The sequence below is a fragment of the Elephas maximus genome, chromosome 7, assembly GCF_024166365.1.
Source record: "Elephas maximus indicus isolate mEleMax1 chromosome 7, mEleMax1 primary haplotype, whole genome shotgun sequence".
Classification (NCBI taxonomy): domain Eukaryota; kingdom Metazoa; phylum Chordata; class Mammalia; order Proboscidea; family Elephantidae; genus Elephas; species Elephas maximus.
In genome coordinates, this window is record NC_064825.1 from 52,098,875 (window position 1) to 52,123,113 (window position 24,239).

General features: G+C 49.9%; 1 protein-coding gene across 6 annotated transcripts in view; it reads left to right on the top strand.

The window, feature by feature from the left end:
* Positions 1-651: 651 nt before the first annotated feature.
* The window catches only part of ARAP1 (ArfGAP with RhoGAP domain, ankyrin repeat and PH domain 1), a 70,019-nt gene continuing 46,431 nt past the window's right edge, over positions 652-24,239 (top strand). For 4 of the 6 annotated variants that reach the window (XM_049889939.1, XM_049889944.1, XM_049889943.1 and 1 more), the window contains exons 1-2: positions 652-765; positions 16,237-16,312. The gene's annotated coding sequence lies outside the window, so the exon portion shown is untranslated. Of the gene's footprint in view, positions 766-11,807; positions 11,852-12,350; positions 12,582-12,752; positions 12,858-16,236; positions 16,313-24,239 lie in introns of those variants that run through there. The other 2 variants (XM_049889940.1, XM_049889941.1) reach the window with 2 other exon arrangements.

Here is a 24,239-nt window from a genome sequence, read left to right on the forward strand (position 1 = left end):
GCTTGACTGGCACCAGAGGTGCCCTAGATAGAGGACCCAGGAATGCCTATCAAGCTTCAGGCTCTCATCTGTATGTGTTCAAAGGACAGGCAGGAACCTCTCTGTTCCTTGGATAGCAAAGGCACCTGGGTATCTGGACTTCAAACTGCACCTTCAGCCAAGGAACCTTCGCGCGCTATGACTGGGCTGGACTCTTCCCCACCACCCTGCCTATGAGGGATCGGGGGCCAAGGAGAGAGGTGGGAGACCTTCGGGAGAATGGGGTGGGGGAAGAAGTTACTGGAGGAGGTCAAGGGCCGAGGTCGTCCCGCCTCCAACCGCCCCTCACCGACCTGAGGGTCTGGACATCTGGGGGGGGCTGTCGCTCACTCCTGTCGGGGGCAGACTCTCCAGGAGAGGGATGGCAAGGGCGGCGAAAAGCAAGAAGACTCGGGGAGAGGTGGAGACTTGAGCATCGGGAGGCAGAGACCGCCCGGCGAGCAGCGACAGGGCTTGGGGAGACAGAGACGGACCGATCCAGAAAGCTGGCCAAACCAGCTAGCATGCCGAAGGACCGCGACGAGACGTGGGCGGGGCCGGGGAGGGGGCGGGTCCTTGCCCCTTCCCCGCCCTCCCCTCCCCGGGGCATCACGTGGGGGCGGGCGGAAGCTCCCCGTGGGGTGGGCGCGCCCGGCCCGGCCCGCGGCCGCGAGTTGGCGAAGGCAGCGTGAGTCAGTGGCGGCGCCGGGACCCCTGGTCCCCGCGCGGAGTCTACGTTCAGAACAGGTCAGTGCGGCTGCTGGGGCCTTCCTGTCTGCTACCCTCTTACCAGGTGTGGCCTAGGAGTTTCCCCATTCCGCAGAAGGAAACACCGAGGCCGCGCGGCGACTCTGCACCCGGCCCCTACTTCCGCGGGCGCCTCTCCCCAGGTCACCTTGTCTGTTCCCCTGCCAGGTGGTGGTTGTGGGGCGTTTCCTCCTGAGGATGCGCGGTCAGGCCAGAGACCATGGGGAGGAGGGCGAATTGGCGAGGCATGGGGCTTCCAACCCCTAGCCCTTCGGCACGAAGGCACCCAGGATCCGGAGCCCGCCCGTCCTCCGGCGCTTTGCTTTTCCCATCTGTGAAATGAAACCTCCCGCCTTACTGACCCTGAGACCCTCCTATCTCTGCAGACGCGTAAGACCCAATGCTATGGACCTAGGGTTCCAGTGACCTTGGGCAGTCTACTTCCGTTCTCTGTGTCTCAGTCCTCCACCGGTAATGGGGGCATGGCCTCCCAAGAGCCCCTATCTGGCCCAATTGCTGGAAAAAGAAGGAGGTGCCTGTGCACTGAATGGGGTCAAGCTGGGACTGGGTGGTTGGGACTGGAGAGAGCAGGCTTGGTGTGCAGCTTAGGGTGTGTGTGTGTTTGGTCCCCAAAACCTCCAGGGTGGTTTTTGGTGCTGAGGAGCTCTGATCAGGATCCATCACAGTATGACTTCTGTCATATGCACCCACTCTTCCCATCTCTTCCCCCATCCCTGCCCTGAAGATCCTTCCTTGATCCCCTGGCTAGGTGGTGACACTCAAGGAAGGATCTGATTGTATGCTGGCCACTGGGTACCCAGACCAGGGCACTCAGGATGCCTGTCCTTGGAGAGCCCCCAGGCTGGGGGAGACCACCCAGCAAATGATTGTGGGGTAGAAGGAGCCTAGCAGAACCATGAAGACGGTATAGACAGGTGAAGAGATGGAGTCAGGGATTGGGACTCTTGGAAGGCCCAGGGAGGAGGAGATGACTGGAATGGGCCTGGGCAGTTAAGTGGCAATTAACAGGAATAAGAACCTTCCAGAGGAGGGCATAGCTCATGCACAGGTAGGAACTTGTGTGGTATGTCTGAGGAATGGCAAGGAGATGGGTGTGGTTGGGAAGGGTAGTGGGGCAGTGGTGTAGAGAGAGCTCATCTCCATGTCCCATGGCTGATTAGAGATTGTCCAGACTCTGGCTGGAGGATGCTGCCGCCCAACTGGCCACTTGCTCACTGGGGCAGTGCAGGAGATAGGGTGTCCCAGGCAGAGTCGTGAGGACTGGTGAGGTGGAGGTAAGCTGAGGTCGCCAGGGATTCTGATTATCCCCAAGCTTCATTCAAGCATTCAAGCTTCCCTCTTGTCCCCAGCATTATCCCTCCCTTTCAGCTCCAGCCATACTTCTCCACATGTCTAGCCTCAACCCTTTGTGCAAGTTCTTCATGGCCCTGCCCGCCAGCCCTTTGGGACTTAAGGTTTCAAAGGTGGACTGCTTAATGCCTCCTCCTGCCTGCCTATCCTTTCAGTTTTATGTAGTGTCACAGTGTAGGAAGGATCTTGGAGCTCTGTGGGACCAACTAGGATCTGGGACTAGGAATCACTGTGTTGCCATCCTGTGTGACTCTACAAGTTCCCAAACTCATCAGAGCCTCTGTTTCCCCATCTGCAGGATGGGGTAATAAGCCCTGGCCCCATGCCCAAAGAGAGGTAGTGCTGGGGCAAGAATTGAGCCTGTTTGAATCTAAATCCTGCTCCTAGCAGCAAATGTTCGAATGAAGGAAAGGGAAAATCCAAGGGAAGAGATCAGTTCAGAGGGGTTCAGGGTCTCTGAGAGTCCTGGGGCCTAGTGGTGGACCAGCCTAGAGCACTGGCTGGAGGAAGGGGAGTCCCCTCCACGCTCCAGGGGCTCTCCTCCCCACCCCACTCTTCCTTTGGCAGAGGGAGCTCAAAGCCAGCCAGCCAGCCAGCCAGCCTCTGCCCAAACAAGTGGCCTCTGTTTCCAGGGTGGGGGAAGGGTAGGCAGGCCCTGGGCTCCAGGCCTGTCTGTCCAGAGCTGACCCCAGCCCCCCACCTCTTTCTCTGGATCTTAACCCTTGGGGGCCTGGGCTGGGCAGTGGTCTGCTCGAGGGCTGGTATTTCTTGCCCACTAGCTGCCCCCTCCACCCCAGGCTCCCAGTGGTCCTGCTGTGACAGGAAGAGGTGCAGTAGGACATTGATTGGAAATGGGGAAGGGAGGCTACAGGAGGTGTGACCATGGACATTCAGAGATGACCTCGTCCAGAAGCTTCTTCCACGAATGAGGAGTCTGAGGCCAAGAGCCAGAGATCAGCCCAGGGTCACAGAGCTAGACATGATGGGGAACAGGACTGACTTTAACTCTTAGACTAGGCTCCCTGTTGGGGAAAGGGGAGGGAATAGGAAGAAGCTCTCCCTGATTGAGTATCTACCATGTGCCGGACACTGCACATTTATTCTTATTTAGCTTGACACCGTTCCGTGAGACAAGGATCACCCTCCAATGTCATAGAGGAAGGAACAGTCTTAGAGAGCTGAGTAATATCACCAAGAATGACAGTGGCAGCAAACAGAAATGTAGCACTGTTGTAGGCACTTATATATATATTAACCAATTTAATCCAACAACACTAGAAGTTAGGTTCCATTCTATAGATGAGAAAACTGAGGCACAGGAAGGTTAAGTAACCTGCTCAAAGTCAAGGCAAATAAGTGGTAGAAATAGGATCACAACCTAGGTGTGGGTTTGGCTTCTTAGGCCTCATTTACCCCTCTTCCAACCCGACCGGACCCTGAACTCAGCTCAGGGTGTGGCTCAGTGAGGGACTCTCCCCTGGGTGGTGGCGAAGGCAGCCTTGAACAGAGTGTGATTATACCTGGGTTGGGGGCAGACCCCAGGAGCAACCTTGGAATGGCATCCCAGACCCAGCCAAGCTGACCTGGCTGCTCCCTCAGAAGCAGAGTTCAGTCCCTTTAACTGCCCCTCCCACCTCCTCCTCTTGTCTGTCAGGCTGAACGCTGGCCTGCCCACCTTCAGCCCCCTTCACAGCTCTACACAGAGAGTGCTTCCTGTTTCAGGTAGGAGTTCTGGGTAAGGGTGGCCACCCCAGAGGAGCAGTCCTCCACCAGCAGTCCTCAACAGCAGGAGGATTTGGGGGGGCTTCAGAGATCCCCGTTCAAAGCACACTCCCCACAAACTCAGGGTCTGCTGCAGACTCCACACCAGTGCCCCCTGCTCTGGTCAGAGAGGACACCTTGTCCATGTTCCTTCTTTCCCTGGCCAGGCCCCCAGAGTTGCCTATTCCTCCCAGGGCTCTGGGGAGAACCGTCCCAGCCCAAAGAGCCAGATGACCATTGGTGTCAGGGGTGGTGTGTGTGAGTGGCGGGGTGTGCTGGTGGTTTTTGCATCGCCTTAACATGGAATTGCTCTCTCTGTCTCAGCCTTTGGGCCATACTTCTGAAGGGAAAAACCTATCCCATCATCAGAAAATCTGTCCCAGACTGTCCTAAGACAGTCAGAATTTCTAGGAGGGGATATGAAGTTAAGCGACCAGTTCAATAATAGGGTATTTAATAGTAGTAGCAGTAGCTACTGTTTCTTGGAAGCTTTCTTACTGTGTACCAGGTGCGGTGCTAAACATTTAATGCACTGATTTCGTTTGGTCCTCACAATAGTCTATTAGGTAAGCACCATACCCATTTTACAGATGAGGAAACTGAGGCCCAGAGAGATTAAGTAATTTGCTCAAGATCATCTACCACGTACATTGCGTAGTTGGGAGGGCTGAATGGCCACCTGATCAGGTGACGCAGCTGGTGGCCAGCTGTGCCGTGGCATGCCTGCAAGGACATCCTGCTTGCAGACCAGACTAGCTGCTATCAAGTTCTGAGTCCTGGAGGAACCTGGCCTGGCCCCACCTCCTGACCAGGAGGAGTGCTGAGGCAAGTCAGCTGCCAGGACAGGGAGAGCAGTAGCAGGGCTACGTTTCTGAGTCTCCCCTGCCAGCTTTCCCACCCACCCTGGGGATTTGCCCCTGCCCCTGGGCATCCCCTTTTCTCCTCCCCTTCCCCACAGTAATCCAGGAGGGCAGGAGTCTGCCTATGGTCAGACCTGGAGTCTGGAGCCCGGGGGCTGTCCCTTACCTCCAGCTCAGTGAGAGGCCTTGGGTTGGCCACTTATCTTCAAGGGGCTCAACTTCCTTGGAACCTCAGGGAGGGAGCCAGAAGAAGCAGCTCCTGGGAACTCCCAGGCACCAGCCACCAGACGCTACAGGAGACCAGCCAAGCAGGACAGGTGAGGGGTGAGGCAGGTAGGAGAGGGAGCTGTTCCCACCCCTTTCTACATACTCCCTCTCCCTACATTGGGCAGCTGGGATTTTAAGATTCTGAGTCTGAGATTCCAGACATTGGGGGTCCAAGGCTTCTAGAGTGTTTTATTCCTGTGATTCCCAACTTCTTAGTTTCCAAAATTCTAGGTTCCAAGAGCCTACAAAGCCTAGAGTTGAGCTGGGTCAACCCTGAGTTGAGACTGATCCCTGGGCCTCACTTGGACCAGGCCGATGCCAGATGGACGAGGACTGGAGCATGTCTCGTGGCGGCTAGGTGGTCCAGTAACCCAGCTGTCAAGGCATTCTGGCCTCCAGGATCCTACTACCTCTGTGTGCTCTCTGCACCCCCCTTTCACCCCCCAGCATACACACCCTGCTGCTTCCCTTTCAAGAAATGCGAGAACCAGGCTCTGGGAGGGACTAGGTGGTAGCAGAAGAGGCAGCCATCTGGGGCTGGGGAGAGGGGTGGTACAGAGAGGGGCTAGGCCTTGTCTTCATTTTCAGGTAGTAGTGAGGCTGTCCCCAAGGACACCAGGGAAGGAATGAGGGGAGGTTCTGAGAGCGCTGGTGGCTGGCCTGGCCACAGAGCAAGGTCAGGACCATACTCCTGCTGTAGGCTATAACAGGGCCGGCAGGGGATATGGCCTAGCAGACCGAAGTCAAGCGTTGAAGGGCCAGAGCCAGGCTCCAGGCTCCCTATGCTAGGCAGAGGCATGAGTGGAGCCCTTGAGGGAGGACTTGCCCCTCCTCAGGGTGCAGGAGGCTGGGCTTTGACCAAGAGCCTTGAGTTAATCACTGCGCTTCCCCCAGCATTTTCTGGTGCCTTTTTTTTTTTTTTTTTTTATCTCGGCCTGTGGACCCAGCAGCTGCCCTCAGAGGGCCCTGGGCAGTACAGGTAGGGAGTGGGAGCTGCCCTGTGGAGAGACCTGTCCTTTGCAAGGAAGTGCCCTCCTCCTCCTGGAAGACTTCCTGGCGGGGTGAGCTCCTTCCTGGGTCTGCTTCCCAGGCCCCTCCTACTCCTTATCCCTCTGGTGGGGGGACTGTGTTTGCATGTGTATGTGCGCGTGCTCTCTCGGGCTCCATGGCCCAGAGCAGGCAGATGTAGGTCCTTGGAGGATCCATCATACTTTGGTCTTTGTGCAAACACATGACTGGCATCCGATGTCCCAGTCAGGGGCTGGAGTAGGGGGTGCCCAGGATCTATACCCCTTGATGTGTGAGCTGGATGAGACCTTCACCCACTGAACCTCAGTCTTTCCATCTCCATAGTGGGGCCTTCATCCAGGAGGTCCACTGTATGGGTCTACAGCTAAAAGGCAACAGTTTGATCCCAAGGGACCAACAATTTGGAGAAAGGGACCTCCTCTGAGGGGCCCATCTGGACACTGACACTTTTCCAGATGACGACAGGGCAGCTCTGAGGGGGCGTCTCCTTTGCTTGGTGCCTGGATACCAGAGTCTCAGCTAAAGGCCTACCTCCCCGCTTGGACTGGGGCTGTTCCTCCCCCCGTGTCTCCTTAGCTCTAAAGGTGGATGTGCTAAACCTAGGGTGGCTGAAGATCCAGGAGAATCTGGTGGTTCTGTTCCAAGGACAGGAACCAAGACACTCATCTGCCTCTACCACCCATGGCCTGAAAACCCACATTTCTCATTGCAGGGCTGGACCAGGTAGGGGGCTGCTCCAGTATTTCTGAGGTCACCTGGGGGACACACAGCCCCTCCCAGTTCTTCCAAAGACAGGCCCAGTCCAAGGGACTGATCTCAGGCTGGGGGTCAAAGCCTGGGTCTTGGTCCTGATTTGCTGTGTGGCCCTGGCTAGGTTCTTGCTCCTCTCCAGGGCTCACTTTCCCCATCTGAAAATGGGGAGGGTTGTATTAGGTGGTTCCTAAATGCCTAAAGGGCAGGTTGGGAGGTAGGTAGTAGTTGTGGAATGCTGGGAGAAGACAGGGCTGGGGTCTGTCAGGCAGGAGAGTGGGCTGTAACTGAGGTGGGCACTAGGGGAACTGGAAGGTGTCTGGTGCTGGGAGGCAGACTGGCCACTGGCTGGCAGCATGACCTTGGGCAAGTCATCGCTCCCTCTGGGCTACTTGCTCTCTGTGTCTAAAATTGGGAAATACTTATTCCATTAATAGATATTCACTGTGTGCCACCTTGAGTGGGGACATGGGTCCCCTGGTCCTACCTTGAGGGAGCTCCCAGCTGGTGCTGAGGATGGAGCAAGAGAGTGTGTGTGACAGTCACAGATGGTGACATCTTAGTGTGATCAGGGCTGTGGCTATGGGAGACCAGGAGAAGTCCCTTGACCCAGCCTGGAGTCAGGGAATGCTTCCTGCAGCAGGTGACATTTGAGCTTGAAGGGTGAGGTAGAGAAAGACCTCCTGGCAGAGGGACCAGCAAAACCAAAGACTTGGGAAGTGGGAGTAGAAGTGAGATGGGAGAGGAGGAGCAAGTGGCAGGAGCCAGAAGGTGGAGGCTCTTTGAGCCCCTCTGTGTAATGGCGAGCCATAGAAGGTATAGGCAGGCAGGGGAGGGCAGTACCTGCCTTTGGCCGGGGGGGATGGGGGACGGGGGAGCCGGCGGGGGGGGGGGGTGATGTCTCAGCCTCCTGAAAGTCTGGGGTGGTTCCGACCTGCTGGGGGCCTGCTTCTGGGCAATGGTTGAGAGGCGAAATGAAGGAGTCTGAGAGTCAGCACTTGCCGTGTGTGGGTAAGGGGTCCCCCAGCAGCATTTATCAGGACAGCACAGCAGGATGTGGCAGGGGCAGCCTCAGAGGCCAGAGTAGGGACAGGCCCAGCGATGGAGGGTGCCCTGGAGCCTCAGAATTGAAACTTTGACTCCTAGGGCTGTGGTCTGAACCAAGACATCTGCCTCATCCAACTATCCCTCTTCCTCCGAGGAGAGGTCCCTGCCCCGTGGTGCAATGGAAGCCTTCCCAGCCCAGCCTTCTGCAGACCTGCTCTGCCCACCCCCTCCCCACCTGTGTGTGTGCCCAGCCCCTGCTGCTACCCACAGACTTCCTGGGGAAGGACTTGAGTAAGGGAGGCAGAGAAGGAGGGAGACTTGAGGAGGGTGGGCAGCAAATGCTGAAAATAACGCCAGTTTGCCACATATTGAGCGCCTGCCGCAAGGCAGGCCTTTGAAGATGTCCCTTCGTATCTTTAACAGATATTTACTGAGCGTTTGGCAGACACTCTTTGAGCTCCTGGGGATACAGCTGTGAGTGAGACAGCGTCCCTGTTTTCCTAGATATTCCAGTTGAGAAGACTGACGATTAACGAATATAGTGTCCCGTGGTGATAAGAGAGATGCTGAAACATGAAACCATAGGGTGATAGAGACTGATAAGAACACTTTTTTAGAATGTGGTCAAGGAAGGAAAGCCTCTCATATAGAAGGTGCCAGAAAAAGTGTGGGAGTGAGTCATACAGATGTCTGGGCAAGAGCATTCCAGGCAGAGGGAGCTCAAGTACCAAGCCCTGCGCTGGGAGCACACAGTCGCGTGTTGGAGTAACAGCGTGGGAGTGGGGGTGCAGGGACAGATCACACAGGCCTGGTAGGCCATACTGTTGGCTTTGGCTTTTACTCGAAGGTGGGATGTCAGTTCCCTGGGTGATCTTGAACAAGTTACTTAACTTCTCTGAGGCTCAGTTTCCTTATCTGTAAAATGGGCTAATACCGTGTACTTTCTAAAGTGTTACAGTCAGTATAACAAGTTTAGCCCAGTGCTGGTAGATGGTAACCACTCCATACCTCAAGCTCTTGCTGTTTTAAGCAGGGTTGGATCAGGTGAGTGGGTGAGAATGCTCCGCAATGACCCTGTTGGAGAATAGACTGGAGGAGGGAAGCTGAGGCAAGGAGGCTTTCTCATCTATTGCCTGACTATATAGTGAGGGAGGCTGGAGGTTGCCAAGTTAGAGGCTAGAGCCTGTGGGGCTGGCTCCCCTGTCTCCGTCTCTCCCTTCCAGCCCTGTCCCCATCTGGTCATCTCCACCCTGCCCACGTGGGCAGCTTCCCCTTTAGGGTGCCAGCAGCAAGGGACAACAACTTATCTTCCGGCTTCTCATTCTAGGAGGTTACCTATGGTCCCTGAATCTCCTGGCTGCTAGTTCTGGGGTGCAGGGGAGCCCACCAAATCGCTCCTTCAGATTCCCGGCCAGTTGAGGGAGGCATGAGCCAAGCTCCTTCTCTTTCCCTCACCCTGTCATGGCCAGTACTGGCCCTTGGCTGCTCCGTTGGTGGCGAGGGTCCTGAGCAAGTCTGTGACTCCGATTCTGTCCACCCGCTGCTTGCGGGTTCTGTTGTCAGCTCTGCCCACTCCCATCCCCCCCTTGTGGTTGGCCCTGTTTCTTCCTGTTTCTGCCTGTTACTGTGTTGAGTCCCCCTTGTACCTCCCCCATGGGGGCCAGTGGTCACAGAAGAGGATCTTCTGGGGAACTCCCTAGAGTAGTCATCCTGAAGCACCCCCTGTGCCCAGCGCTGTACCCTTTGGTAGGGAAGGCTGTCCCTGTCCTGCCGTGGGAAGTCCCCACTCCAGTAGGGTGTATCTGTGACTGAGGGGCAGGGGGCCAGGCCAGAGTCCAGTTGTACTCATGGTGGGCATGCCCTAGGGCAGGGTAACCTAGTGTCCCCAGGTCCCCACAGGTGTTGGGGGCTGGTTGAGTCACACACTGGAGTAGGAAGGGCCTGAGCTAAGGCCAGAGGGTGAAGGATTAGGGGAGTGGAGGGAGGGGTAGGCTTGGGTCAGGGCTATGGAGGGACGTGGGTACCAGGCCCAGAAACTCTACCTTGTGCTTGGTTAGACGGGTGAGCCCTGGCTGCAGGTGGAGAGAGTTCAGGAGGCAAGGAGGTGGGCCCAGGGGTCCAGGCAAGATGGGGAGGCTGGGGTAGGTGGGGGCAGTGGGAATGGAAGGGACGGCATGGTCCCTTTGGAAATAGAGGTAGATGGTGAGACCTGAAGGCCTAAAAAAACAAATTGTTTTACTTTCAGCTTCATTTATTTGCGAGTGGAATACTTCAGACATTCACACCTCAGACCTCACTCCCTGCCTGATCCTTTCCCAGGGTGGGGCCTGGGCATGATGAGGGGGCTGCCAGGGTGAGGTTTGGAGGATGGAGTAGGAGTGGCACTGGAGGTGGGTGCCGGTCAGGGCTAAGGTGGAGTCAGATGCAACCGGAGGCCAAACCACAGGGACCCTGGAGTCTCGTGTTTACTAATGGAACTCAGTCCATTTCCCGTTTGAAAGTCTGCAGGCTGGGCTATATGCTGCCAGCCTCTGGTGGCCTGTGAGGGTCACCTTGTTTGATTAGCTGTCTTAGTTCCCCAGGAGGCCTGGGGGAGAGGAGGAGCTTTGAGTCTTAGGCTCATTCTCCAGTCCGATGGTCCAGGAAATCAGCCATTTCGTTTCTGATGGCTTCCTTTGTAATCTGTGCATATTATATTTAGAATCATGTTGTTGTTAGCTGCCCCATAGGATTTCCTAGGCTATAATCTTTATGGAAGCAGATTACCAGGTCTTTCTCCCATGGAACCGGTGGGTGGGGTTGAACTGCCAACCTTTGGATTAGCAGCTGAGCACTTAACCATTGCGGAGGGAAGACCCACGGGAGCAGGGTGGAGGGTACTGAAATCCAGACTGTCCTCTGCTTGCTGAGCTGCATACCCTGGTGTGGGGCTACTGGAGGAAGAGTCACCTTTTTCTAATTTGCTCAAAGGCCCAATCTCAGTTGGGGCAGCCCTGGTGAGCTCAGTGTGAGATGGGGAGTCTGCAGTGCCTGGGGCCATCCAGGAGGAGGTCAGGAGACAGTGGGGTATCAGTCTTGAGCTCTGCAGGGGAACAGGGCTGGAGGCAGGGTGTAGTAGCCATTGGTGTCTGGGATAACTGAGACCTCGAGTGCTGAGGGGGCTGATACTCAAGGGCCCCTCTGGTCAAGACTGGCTAAGGCCTTGGAGCTAGGGACAGGAAGTGACTACCTTAGTGGAGGAGCAAGCAGATAATGAGTGAATATGGCCTCTATTACAGGTATGATAATGTATAACATTCATCTGGGTGCCAGGCTCTGTGAGGCAGGTCTGACAGTTCCACTTTGTGGAGGGGGAAACTGAGGCTCCAAGTATGACATGACTTGCCCAGGGCTTCAATCAGGAAGTGATGGAGTCAGGCTTGCCTTGCGTCCTGGGCAGGGAGGGCCTTCTAGGCCTGGGTCTAGGGACTTGCTGATGAGCCCCCAGCTCCCCACCAGGTGGCTGAGGCAGCTCTTCATGGAGCCAGGCCCTGGGACCTCAACTTAGTCCTCATTGCCCTGAGGGGCTGCCCCCCATCAACTTTCACTACTCCAGGGACCCCAGAGGATGGGACATAATACATTTGGGAGGGACAGAATCTCCTGGGGCCAGGGCAAGTTACAGGGCAGGGAGATGGGGCTGAGATAGGGCAGGAGACCCTGGTGTGCCTCCTTGGGACCAGCATGCAGCAGCCACCAGTCCTTGAGAGACAGAAAATAGACTTCTTGGCCCAGGGGCCAGTCAGCTCCCCGCCCTTCCCAAGGGCCACACTGCTACTTTGTCCCACTGGGACTGCAGGGAGCTGGTCCCTGCAGTAGGGCGGGGGCCACTTCTGCACCATCTGGGCCAGGAACCCCGCCCCCACCTAGTTCCTCATATCTACGGGAAGTGTTCCTGAGGCCTCTCATTTGTGCTGTCAGAGTCCTGAGAACCCCCTGGAGAGCGGCAAGTCTGCCAATAGGTATCACTGGTGGTTAGACTTGGGGAGGCGGGGGTGTGGGAGGGGGGTATCGGGCATCTTGGGTCTCTGGGGTGGTCGTATCTAGTGTCTTGTTGGTGGGGATTGTGGGCACTGAAGGGTATGTGGTAATGGGGGGCAGATGTGCTGTGCTGCCATGGGTGGGGTCGAAGATGTATGTGGTTCTCAGAGGTGTGTGTCCCTTGAGGTTGTGTGAGTTGTGTGCTTGTGGTATGGCGGGATGCGGTTTTTAGACCAGGGCCTGGCCAGAGCTGGATGTGTATCATTCTTGGTTCTTGTGGGGAGCTCTGAGGGGTTCTCTGAGGCCTAGGGGCTGGGGTCCCTGGCCTTCCTGCCTGTGCTGGGAAACCTAGGGTCCAGGGGTAAGGGGTGGGCTGTGCAGGGGATGAGGAGGTGAGGGGTGGTACATGAGCTGAGGCCTCAGGTCTGAACCCTGGGCCTGTCTCCCACCACCAAGTGCTGGGTCTTTCCTTGGACTCAGAGCTGAGCTGTGTGCAGACATGGGAGCCAAGGATACAATCCAGGAAGGCTTCCTGGTGAGGAGGCTCCAGAGCTGAGTGTGGAGGAATTAGGACCTTTCGGGCTGCCCTGGCCCAGGGCTGACTCGCTCATGCAAATCAGCATGCAAAGGAGCTCATGGCCCTGGAGCTATCCCACTCCTCCAGGAAAGGGCCACACCCACACAGGTCAGCAGGCCCTGTGGGTGACCAGGGTGAGTCACCAAACCTCTCTGTGTGTCACTACTATCCCTTCACATCCTCCATTCCTCCCCTACTGAAATCTCCCCCGTCTTTGAAGTCGCCAAGTCCTTTCCTATCCCCGGGCCTTATACACACTCCATTCCCTTTGCCTGGGAGGGCTTTGTTCCTCTTCCACCCGGCAGCCTCCTACTCATCCTTCAAGGCCCAGCTCAAGAGCCTCTCTGACCCCACCAGACAGAGGCAGCCACATCCTCCACAGGCCCCATTGGCTCCAGCAAGTGACCTGGGTAAGTCTCTACCTTACGTAGCCTCAGCCTGGTACTCCGTGATTGGGGTAAGGTAACAGTTTCAGGCCTTAGGGTTGTTACGAGGATGAGTGAGATGAAGGTGGAAATCTGGCAGGGGCCAGGCACACAGTGGGTGCTTAGGAAATGAAGGAGGCCTGGGTGTGCCTTTCCTTGGCTAAGGGCCTGGGCTGGGGGAACCAGGATAGAGAAGGGGCAGTGGAATTTCTGCCCTTGGAGGTTGAAGTGATAGAAAACAGAAGGGTGAAACTTTGGCTCCAGCCAGAGAGACTCAGGCAAGACCTGAAGAAGGACTGGCTGTCAAGGATTCTAGATGGCTCTTACTTCTGGACTGAGTGCCCTTGTGAGCCCAGCTGGGTCCTGGGCTCTGCTCTGGGGGGCAGGGAGGATAAGGAGTGTAGAGTCTCAGGACACCCGGGTCAGGGTGGAGGTTAGGTGAATGGGGCCCCCACAAACAGAGCAACCAGAGACAGAACAGAAGCAGTGCTGAGCTGTGTATGTGGCTCAACCTCAGAGGCCTAGGGGCCCAAGGAGGCAATCAAGAAGATTTCCTCAAAGACCCGGCCTGGAGCCCAGTTCCTGAGGTGGGAGAGTGTGGTTCATTTGCTCATTGTCAGCAGACAGTTTGGGCGCTCATTGTATGCCAGGCCCTTCCTGGTGCAAGAAGTGACATGAGGGAGTTGTGGACGGGCCAGCACAGCCTGCTGGGGCTTGGGGTATGTCACCGACAAATTGGGCAAGTTGCTTCCTCCCCTTGGGTGTCTGTTTCTTCACCTGGAAATGTTAGGCACCAGGTCCGCTGAGGAACTGGATTTGAGGGCACTGGGAACCTGAAAGGGCTTTGGGCAGGGGTGGGACTGGGGTCGTATCTGCTGTAGATGCCTGCTGTGGCCCAGCGGAGAGAGGCTGGAGGGAGATGGGAGAGGCTGGGGCAGGGTAGGGTGGTGGGGGTATTGGAGCCTGAGCTGGGCCCTCGGGCTGGGGGAGGAGGGGAACCCTCCAACTTGTGGCCAGGCTGTTGCAATAGGATGACACTCTCCTCTGCCAAGTCTCTGCCTCCCTGGGTGCGGGGACTCAGTGATGTGTCATAGTAGCTGAAGACTTAAACCTCCAAAGCCCCTCAGGCTGTTTACACGGGCTGGATGGTTTTGGATCCCCCTACCCTGAGGCTCCTGAGGGGCATGACCAGGTCCAAGGTCTGGGTCCTGTTTGTGCCTCCAGCACCTTGAACAGGGGTATCCTGGAGGTGATGTTCACAAGGAGTCCCAAGTCTCTCATCTTGGCCTGAGTCCTCGAATGCAGGAATAGGAACTTGAGAGAGGCCCTGTAGGGGGCTGGGCCTTTGTCAGGGAGAGAAGTGGTTTCCTGTTTCCCAGACCGTCATTGGAGGAGGGTTGTTGGGACCATCATCATTTAATCTGTGTTAAGTCTTTACAGCAGTACCTGGCCTATTGTTAGCTGCCATCAGGTTGTCCCCGACTCATGGCAACCCCATGCACAGTGGAATGGAGAGCTGCCCAGTCCTGCATCACCCCCATGATCAGTTATGGATCCGACTGTTGTCATACATAGGGTTTTCAGTGACTGATTTTCAGAAGTATTGGGATAGTGGTGGTTCCATGGTAGAATTCCTTTCTATGCAGGAGACTTGGGTTCCATTCTTGGCCAGTGCACCTCATGCCGAGCCACCACCTGTCTGTCATTGGAGGCTTACGTGTTGCTATGGTGCTGAACAGGTTTCAGAGGTGCTTCCAGACTAAGATGGCCTAGCCTATAGTAGGCGCTCAGTAAATGTTGCCTGTCACTTTTGAGAGGCAATAAACAGAGTAAAGAGTTTAGTACTACACTGTTCAAAAAAACTACAAATGCAATTTTAATTTTTTAACAGCTATACTAAAAAGAAACAGGTGAAATTAATTTTAATAATAATCACATATCCAGAATATTATCATTTCATCATGTAAGCAATAGAAAAAACTATTAATGAGATATTTTACTTTTCTTTTTGGTACTAAGTCTTCAAAATCAGGTGTGCATTTTATACTTCGAGCACACTTTATTCCAAAGCCCACATTTCAAATGCTCAATAGCCACATATGACAATGGGCTACTGTATTGGGCAGCACAGGTCTAGACTATACCCAAACTGCACCTTCCTAGCAGTGTGACTTTGGGCGAGTTACTTAACCTCTCTGTGTCTGAATTTCTTCATCTTAAAATAGGGATACGAATCATACGTGTCTCCTAGGGTTGATGTGAGGATTAAATTAGCTAATATAAAGTGCTTAGAATAGTACTGGCATATGGTAAGCATTGTTTATGTTGTCTAATTTTTACAATTGTCATTTGAGTAGCACTGCTATTTTTGCCAACTCTGCCATTTGAAATACTAATTAACCTAAAATTTCTGTTTAAAGTGCTCAGTTTTAAAACATACACCTATTTTATCCCCATCCGAAGCAGTAATAATTGTGGAGTCTACTTAAGATAAACACCAACTAGTAAAATTAAAAATGGTAATGAATACCCCCTAAAGCCATCCTGCAGAGCCCCTAAGTTTGTAGGTTAACCCTGCACTAATGGCAGACCTGGCTCTGCCCCAGGCTGGGGGTGGAGGGATCCGTCCATTCTATCCCTCACGCGCCTACTCGCAAACTGCTGGCAGCAGGAGTGGTGACCTGCCCTCAGGGATGGTCAGTTCTTTTTTGTCCTGCCTAGAAACACCCTTTTTTGGCCTGTTTTCCCCAACCTCCCACACATGTTTAAGGGAGAACCCTGGGGCCTCACACCCCCAGCCTCAGTGGCCTCTTGTCCCACTCATGGCTCCCAGAGTCCCCCTCTCTGACCAGCTCTTTGTGGGAGAAGTCATGGAGCCGCACAGATCTTCCTCATTACCTTCCTGGGGGCTGTCCAGCTTCCTCACCAGGCTCTGGAGATCCCTACCACAGCCTGCCCGAGCATCCCTGCCACTGGTCCTGGAGGAGGGCCAAGAATGGGAAGGCCTGACTCCCCTTTACCACATGTGTGGCCTTACCTCTGGCAGGCCTGTCCATCAGCCTTCCTCACCCTCACTAGAAGGCTTACCTCTGGTCTAACCTGCATCCCCACCAGAAGGCCTACCTCTGGTCTAGCCTCCATCCCCATTGTCCTTTAGGATCCTTTCCTCCTCTTCCTCCACGTTCTTCCCCATCTCTCTCTGCCTTCTTCCTCTTCTTTCCTTCTCCCCATCTTTCACCCCTTCCCCTCTTTCTTCTTCCTTCTTCTCCTTCCCCCCCTCCTCCCTTCTCCCTTCTGCCATCCTGGCTGCTCAGTACCCTAGTGGCCTTGCCTCATGGGTTGTCTCCCTTACCTGTCCTTGCAGCTTCTGCCTCAGGCCACCATGGGGCGCTGTTCCGAGTAGCTGCTGCCTCTGGGAGGACCTCCTTGCAGCCCAGCCGGTGAGTCAGGGTGTGAAGGTGGGAGCTGGACTGGGTGTGGGAGGAGTGGGGTTCCATGGAGGCTGAGCCCTGAGGTCCCATTTTCTATTTTGAAAACTGAGATTGGGAGGCAGAGGGTGAGGCCCAGAGATCTTGCAGAGCCTCCAGGAAGGCTTCGAAGAGGTGGGATGAGGCAGGGACTAGCAGGTTGGGGAGGGGGTTAACTCTGTCACAGTCTGCTTGTTGATTCCCCTCCTTGCCTGTGAATTTTAGTCTCTTTCTCATTCCCAGTCTGTAGTCATCATTATCACATTATCTTCTTTTTTTTGAAATTATGGTAAAATATATGTAACACAAAATTGGCCATTTTAACCACTTTTAAGTGTACAAAGTAACAGTACTTATATTCACCATGTTATGCAACCATTACCACTATCTATCTCTAGAAGTTTTTCATCACCGTAGCACATTATCTTGTTTTTTTTTAATTATGGTAAATATATAACAAAACACTTGCCATTTCAACGTTCTTCACATGTGCAATTCAGTGATGTTAATTGTATTTATTATGTTCAACCATCACCATTATCCGTTTGCAGATTTTTCCATCACCCTTAACAGAAGCTCACCCTCCTTTCAACACTATCACGTTATCTTTCAAATTTTACCTACTTTTTGAAAATAGTACAAAATTGAAAAGATGCACAAGGGCATAGTGAAAGGTAACTGTCCCTCCCTTTCCTGTCTTCCTAGCTGCCCAGTTTGTCTCCCCAGAGACTGCCAGTTTTTCATGTATCCATCTAGAGGTATTCTTCGTAGACATGTGTGCACATACCGGTACCAGTACTAGTCGCCGTTGAGCTGATTCCAACTCATGGCGACCCCATGTGTGTCAGAGTAGAACTGCACTCCATGGGGTTTTCAAGGCTGTGACCTTTTGGAAGCCAATTGCCAGGCATTTCTTCTGAGGTACCTCTGGGTTAATGGTCGAGCACTTAAGTGTTTGCGCCACCCAGGGACTCTTGTGTACGTGTATATGTATGTATATTTTTTATTTTTCTGATGTTTGTGTATTATAACACTGTTCTGCAACTTGCTTTTTCACTGAACCGTAAATCCTTAATAGAATTTTATGTGAACTTTAGAATCTGCCTGTCAAAAAAATTCCAGTTAGTATTTTTGGTTGGGATTGCATTAAGCTCTAGCTTAACCCTGGAAAATTGGACGTCTTTATCATATTGAACCATCTTCTCTAGGAATGGGGAATGCATCTCTCTTTGCTTTTGTCTTCCTTTGGGTCCCTCACTAGCCTTTTTTTTTTTTTTTAATTTGTGGAGTTCAAAATTTAGGACACAGAAATATACAGTGAAAAGCCTGCCTCCTACCCAGAGGTAAATTTCCAGGAAACTGACGGCCCTTGAGCTTCAGGGCTCCTTCTAGGACCCAAGGAGGGGCGCAAACTGTGTGTGCATCTGCTCGTGTGTTTTTGTAACTTTTACAAAAGTGAAATATTTTTGGATTGTTCTTCTTAAAGAGGGCATTCAAATTTTGTAAGCTTCCAAAAAAAAAAAAAAACCTACCTTCTGTTGAGTCAACTTTGGCTCATGGTGACCCCATGTATTTCAGAGTAGAGTTGTGCTTCATAAAACCAAAAAGAATCCAAACCTGTTGCTTTCGGGTTGATTCCAACTCACAGTGACCCTATAGGACAGAGGAGAGCTGCTCCATAGGGTTTCCAAGGAGCAGCTGGTAGATTCGAACCGCCAATATTTTGGTTAGCAAATGAGCTCTTAACCATTGTGCCACCAGGGCTCCTATGCTCCACAGGGTTTCTTTCTTTCTTTTTTGAAATAATTTATTTTTGTTGTTGTTTTTGAAAATCCATAGAGTTTTCAGTGGTTGACTTTTTGGAAGTAAATCACCAGGCCATTCTTCTGAGGTACCTCGGGGTGCACTTGAACATCCAACCTTTTGGTTAGCTTCAGGTGCCATAAAACCTGAATTTGCCTCCAGTTCCCTCAGCCACTCAGTTCCCCTCCTCAGAGACAACCTCTGTGTATTGTTTCAGGCATATTTTGTACATTTACAAGTAGATACATAGAGATCTCTCCCCTCCCTCGGTTGCTTTTTTTTTTTTCCCTCACATAAAAGACAGAATGCTATACATACTGTTCTATAGTTTTTTATTCATTTAACAGTATGTCTTAGACGTCATCCCTTATCAAGACATAGTTTCCTCATTTTTTTTTTTTTTTATGGCTTCTCAATATTCTATTGTATGACTGCACGATAATTTAGTTAACCATTCCAACTGATGGACAGTTTGGTTACTTCCAGTCTTTTGTTATTATGCATGGTGCTGCCGCAGATAACCTTCTAAATAGGCCATTTCGAATGAGTGCTGTACAACTGCAGGATAAATGCCTAAGGGTGGTTGGGTCAAAGGGTAGAGCGCTTGGGTTTTGTTGTTGATTTTGTTTTTGTTTTGTGGTTTAGGAGATGGGATATGTTAGAGAGTAGAACTGCCTCATAGGGTTTTCTTGGCTATAGTTTTTATGGAAGCAGATCACCAGGACTGTTTCTTCCACAGTGCCACTGGGTGGGTTCAGACTGCCAACCATTTGGTTACCAGCTGAGCGCAAACCATTCGTGCCACCCAGGGACCTCGGACATGGGGTTTTTTGATAGCACTCATGGCATTGCCTTTCCTAGAGGCACTTCCACCCATGTGTAGGGCAGTGCTGTTTCCCTACCCCACCACCAGTGCCGTGTATTATCAGATGTTTTGCTCTTTGTCTATCTGATTGGTGGAAAGTGGTGTTTAAGAATATTTTAAATTTCCGTTTATCTTTGTGAAGTTGAATACTTTTTCATATGTCTAAGAGCTGTTTGTATTTTTCTTTCTGTGAATTTCTTTTTTCGGATTCTTTGCCCATATTTCTATTATATTATTGATTAGTTTCTTCTTTTTAAGGGCTTTTCATGTTTTAGTAAAATTGGCCCTTTGGAACATGAGTGCCAGGTATCCCTTACTTTGTCATTTATCTTTTGGCTTTGCTTATGGCTGTTTTTACCGTACAGGAATGCTTGGTTTTCATGTAGTTGAATATTTCAGTCTTTGCTTCATAGATTCTGGGGTTGAGTTGTTTTCAAAAGGCTTTCGCCTCTCTGAGATGATTTTTTTTTTTAATCCTTTTGTGGTTTTATTTTTATATTGCAACCTTTGACCCATCTGGAATTTATTCTGGTGTAAGGTATGAGGGGAGTCCGTGGGTGGCGCTAAATGAAAGCTTGGAGGTTTGACTCCATCTAGAGTCTGCTCAGAAGAATGGACTGGTGATCTGCTTCCGAAATCAGCCGTTGAAAACCCTGTGGAACACAGTTCTGGCACACATGCGGCTGCCATGAGTTGGAGGTCACTCAACGGCAACTAGGTGTGAGGTAGAGATCCAACTTTGTTTTTTTCTAGATTGTGCCACAGCTATGTCAACCACCTAATAACCCATCTTTCCCTCCACAACTTTGAGATGCTACCTTTAAAACCTTTATTGTATACTAAATTCTCATATACATTTTAGTCTATTTTTAAACTTTTTATTCTTTTCAGTTTTGTCTGTTCAAGTGTTGCTACTATACAGTTTTAATTATTGTAGTTTTATGATATGTTTTATTAGTATGTGGTAAGGCTGATTCCCACTCTTTATCCTCCCCCTCCTGCTTCCAGAATTTTTCCTGGCTCTTCTGGCTTGTTTATTTTTCTATATGAACTTTTAAATCAGCTTGTCTAGCTTCAAAAAAAATTTCTGTGTGTTTATTTAGTGGGATTATATATGTTTATAGATTAATATATAGGGAGAATTAACATTTTTATGATATCTTCTATCCAAGAGCATGCTTTCTCTTCTTTTTGCCTCTCAGTAACACTCATTTTCTTTTTATAGATCTTGGACGTTTCTTATTATGTTTATTCTTGGCATATATATATATATATTTGTCATTTAACAAATATTTATTGAACTTCTACTATGTGCCAGGCATTGTGTTTTTTGGAGGCTTTTTTTCTTTTAATTGTGCTTTAAGTGAAAGTTTACAGCTCAGGTTAGCTTCTCATACAAAAATTTATATACACATTATTATGTGACCCTAGTTACTCTCCCTATAATGTGACAGCACACATTACCTTTCCACCCCAAATTTCTCATGTCCATTCAACCAGCTCCTGTCGCTTTTTGCCTTCTCATCTCACCTCCAGACAGGAGCTGCCCATTTAGTCTCATGTATCTACTTGAGCTAAGAAGCATTCTCTTTATGAGTATCATTTTATGTCTTACAGTCCAGTCTAATCTTTGTCTGAAGAGTTGGCTTCAGTTATAGTTTCAGTTCTGGACTAACAGAGAGCCGGGGGGCCGTGTCTTCTGGAATTCCTCCAGTCTCAGTCAGACCATTAAGTCTGGTCTTTTTATTAGAATTTGAGTCCTACACCCTACTTTTCTCCTGCTCCATCAGGGACTGTCTGTTGTGTTCCCTGTCAGGGTAGTCATTGGTGGTAGCCGGACACCATCTAGTTCTTCTAGTCTCAGGCTGATGGAGTCTCTGGCTTATGTGTCCCTTTTTGTCTCTTGGGCTCATATTTTCCTTGTGTCTTTGGTGTTCTAAATTCTCCTTTGCTCCAGGTAGGTTGGGACCAGTTGCTGTATCTTAGATGGCCGCTTGCTAGCTTTTAAGACCCCAGCGCCACTCACCAAAGTGGGATGCAGAACATTTTCTTAATAAACTTCATTATGCCAATTGACCTAGTTGTCCCCTGAGAACATGATCCCCAGACCCCCACCCCTGCTACTCTGTCCCTCAAAGTGTTTGGTTGTATCCAGGAAACTTACTAGCTTTTGATTTAGTCCAGTTGTGATGACTTCCCCTGTATTGGGTGTTGTCCTTCCCTTCACCTAAGATAATTCTTATCTACTATCTAGTTAGTGAGTACCCCTCCTTCTCCCTCCCCACCCTCATAACCATCAATGAATGTTTTCTTCTGTTTTTAAACCTTTTCTTGAGTTTTTGTAATAGTGGTCTCATGTAATATTTGTCCTTTTGCAACTAATTTCACTCAGCATGATGGCTTCCAGATTCATCGATGTTATGAGATGTTTCACAGATTTATTGTTGTTTTTTATTGTTGCACAGTATTCCATTGTGTAAATATATGTGATTTGTTTATCCATTTGTCTGTTGATAGGTACCTAGCTTGTTTCCATCTTTTTGCAATTGTGAACAGTGCTGCAGTGAACATGGATGTGCATGTATCTATTCATGTAAGGATTCTTGTTTCTCTAGGATATATTCCAAGGAGTGAGATTGCTGGATTGTATGGTACTTCTATTTCTAGCTTTTTAAGGAAACGCCAAATTGATTTCCAAAGTGGTTGTTCCATTTTGCATTCACACCAGCAGTGTGTAAGTGTTTCAGCCTCTCCACAACCTCTCCAACATTTATTATTTTGTGTTTTTTGGATTAATGCCAGCCTTGTTGGGGTGAGATGGTATTTCATTATAGTTTTGATTTGCATTTCTCTAATGGCTAGTGATCATGAGCATTTCCTCTTGTATCTATGAGCCACCTGAATGTCTTTTTCAGTGAAGTGCCTGTTCATACTCTTTGCTTGTTTTTTAATTGGGTTGTCTTTTGTTGTTGAGGTTTTGCGATATCTTACAGATTTTAAAGATTAGATGGTGATCCAATTTGTCGTAGCCAAATATTTTTTCCCAGTCTGTAGGCTGTCTTTTGACCTTTTGGTGAAGTCTTTGGATGAGGATAGGTATTTGGTTTTTAAGAGCTCCTAGTTATCTAGTTTCTCTTCTGGTGTTTGTGCATTGTTAGTAATGTTTTATATTCTGTTTATGCTGTGCATTAGGCTCCTAGTGTTGTCCCTATTTTTCATCCTTGATCTTTATCGTTTTAGATTTTATATTTAGGTCTTTGGTCCATTTTGAGTTAGTTTTTATACATGGCGTGAGGTGTGGGTCTTGTTCCATTTTTTAGCAGATGGATATCCAGCTATGCCAGCACCATTTGTTAAGGACCCTGTCTTTTCCCCATTTAACAGACTTTGGGCCTTTGTCGAATATCAGCAGCTCATAGGTGGATGAATTTACGTCTGCATTCTCAATTTTGTTCCATTGGTCTATGTGTCTTTTGTTGTACTAGTACCCAGCTGTTTTGACTACTGTGGTGATATTATAATAAGTTCTAAAATCAGGTAGTATGAGGCCTCCCACTTTATTCTTCTTCTTCAATAATGCTTTACTTATCTGGGGCTTCTTCCCTTTCCATATGAAGTTGGTGATTTATTTCTCCATCTCATTAAAAAATGCCATTGGAATTTAGATCAGGATTGCATTGTATCTGTAGATCGCTTTGGGTAGAATAGACGTTTTCACAATGTCGAGTCTTCCCATCCATGAGCGAGGTATGTTTTTCTACTTCTGCAGGTGTCTTTGGAAACCCTGGTGGCGTAGTGGTTAAGTGCTACAGCTGCTAACCAAGAGGTCGGCAGTTCGAATCCGCCAGGCACTTCTTGGAAACTCTATGGAGCAGTTCTACTCTGTCTTATAGGGTCGCTCTGAGTTGGAATTGACTTGATGGCAGTGGGTTTGGTTTTTGGTTTTTTGGTAGGTCTTTTTTGGTTTCTTGCAGTAGTGTCTTATAGTTTTCTTTGTATAGGTCTTTTATGTATCTGGTAAGATTTATTCCTAAGCATATTATCTTCTTGGGGGCTGTTGTAAATGGTATTGATTTGGTGATTTCCTTTTTGACATTCTCTTTGTTGGTGTAGAGGAATCCAACTGATTTTTGTATGCTTATCTTGTATCCTGATATTTTGCTGAAATCTTCTATTACTTCCATAGTTTTCTTATGGATTCTTTTCAGGTTTTCTGTGTATAAGACCATATCATCTGCAAATAGAGATACTTTTACTTCTTTCTTACCAATTTGGATGCCCTTTATTTGTTTTTCTAACCTAATTTCTCTGGCTAGGACCTCCAGCACAGTGTTGAATAAGAGTGGTGATAAAGGTCATCCTTTTCTGGTTCCTGTTCTCAAGGGGAATGCTTTCAGACTCTCTCCATTTAGGATGATGTTGGGTGTTGGCTTTGTATAAATGCCCTTTATTATGTTGAGGAATTTCCCTTCTATTCCTATTTTGCTGAGTGTTTTTATCATGAATGGGTGTTGGGCTTTGTCAAATGCCTTTTCTGCATCAATTGATAAGATCATGTGGTTCTTGTCTTTTGTTTTATTTATGTGATGGATTACACTGATTGTTTTTCTAATGTTGAACCATCCTTCCATACCTGGTCTGTATCCCACTTGGTCATGTTGCATTGCTTTTTTGATATGGTGTTAAATTCTATTGGCCAGAATTTTGTTGAGGATTTTTGTGTCTGTATTTGTGAGGGATATTGGTCTGTAATTTTCTTTTTTTGTGTAGTGTCTTTACCTGGTTTTTTGTATCAGGGTTATACTGGCTTCATAGTATGAGTTTGGATCCATAGAATGAGTTTGGAAGCATTCCATGCTTTTCTATGCTCCGAAATACCTTTAGTAGTAGTGGTGTTAACTCTCCTCTGAAAGTTTGGTAGAATTCTCCGGTTGAAACCATCAGGGCCAGGGCTTTTTTGTGTGTGTGTTAGTTTTTAAAATTATCTTTTCAGTCTCCTTCGTTATATGTTTATCTAGTTGTTTCATCTCTGTTTGTGTTAGTTTAGGTAGGTAGTGTGTTTCTAGAAATTTGTCCGTTTTCTCTAGGTTTTCAAATTCACTAGAGTACAATTTTTCATAGTATTCTGTTATGATTCTTTTAATTTCAGTTGGGCCTGTTGTGATATCGCCCATCTCATTTCTTACTCGGCTTATTTGCTTCCTCTCCTGTTTTTCTTTTGTCAGTTTGGCC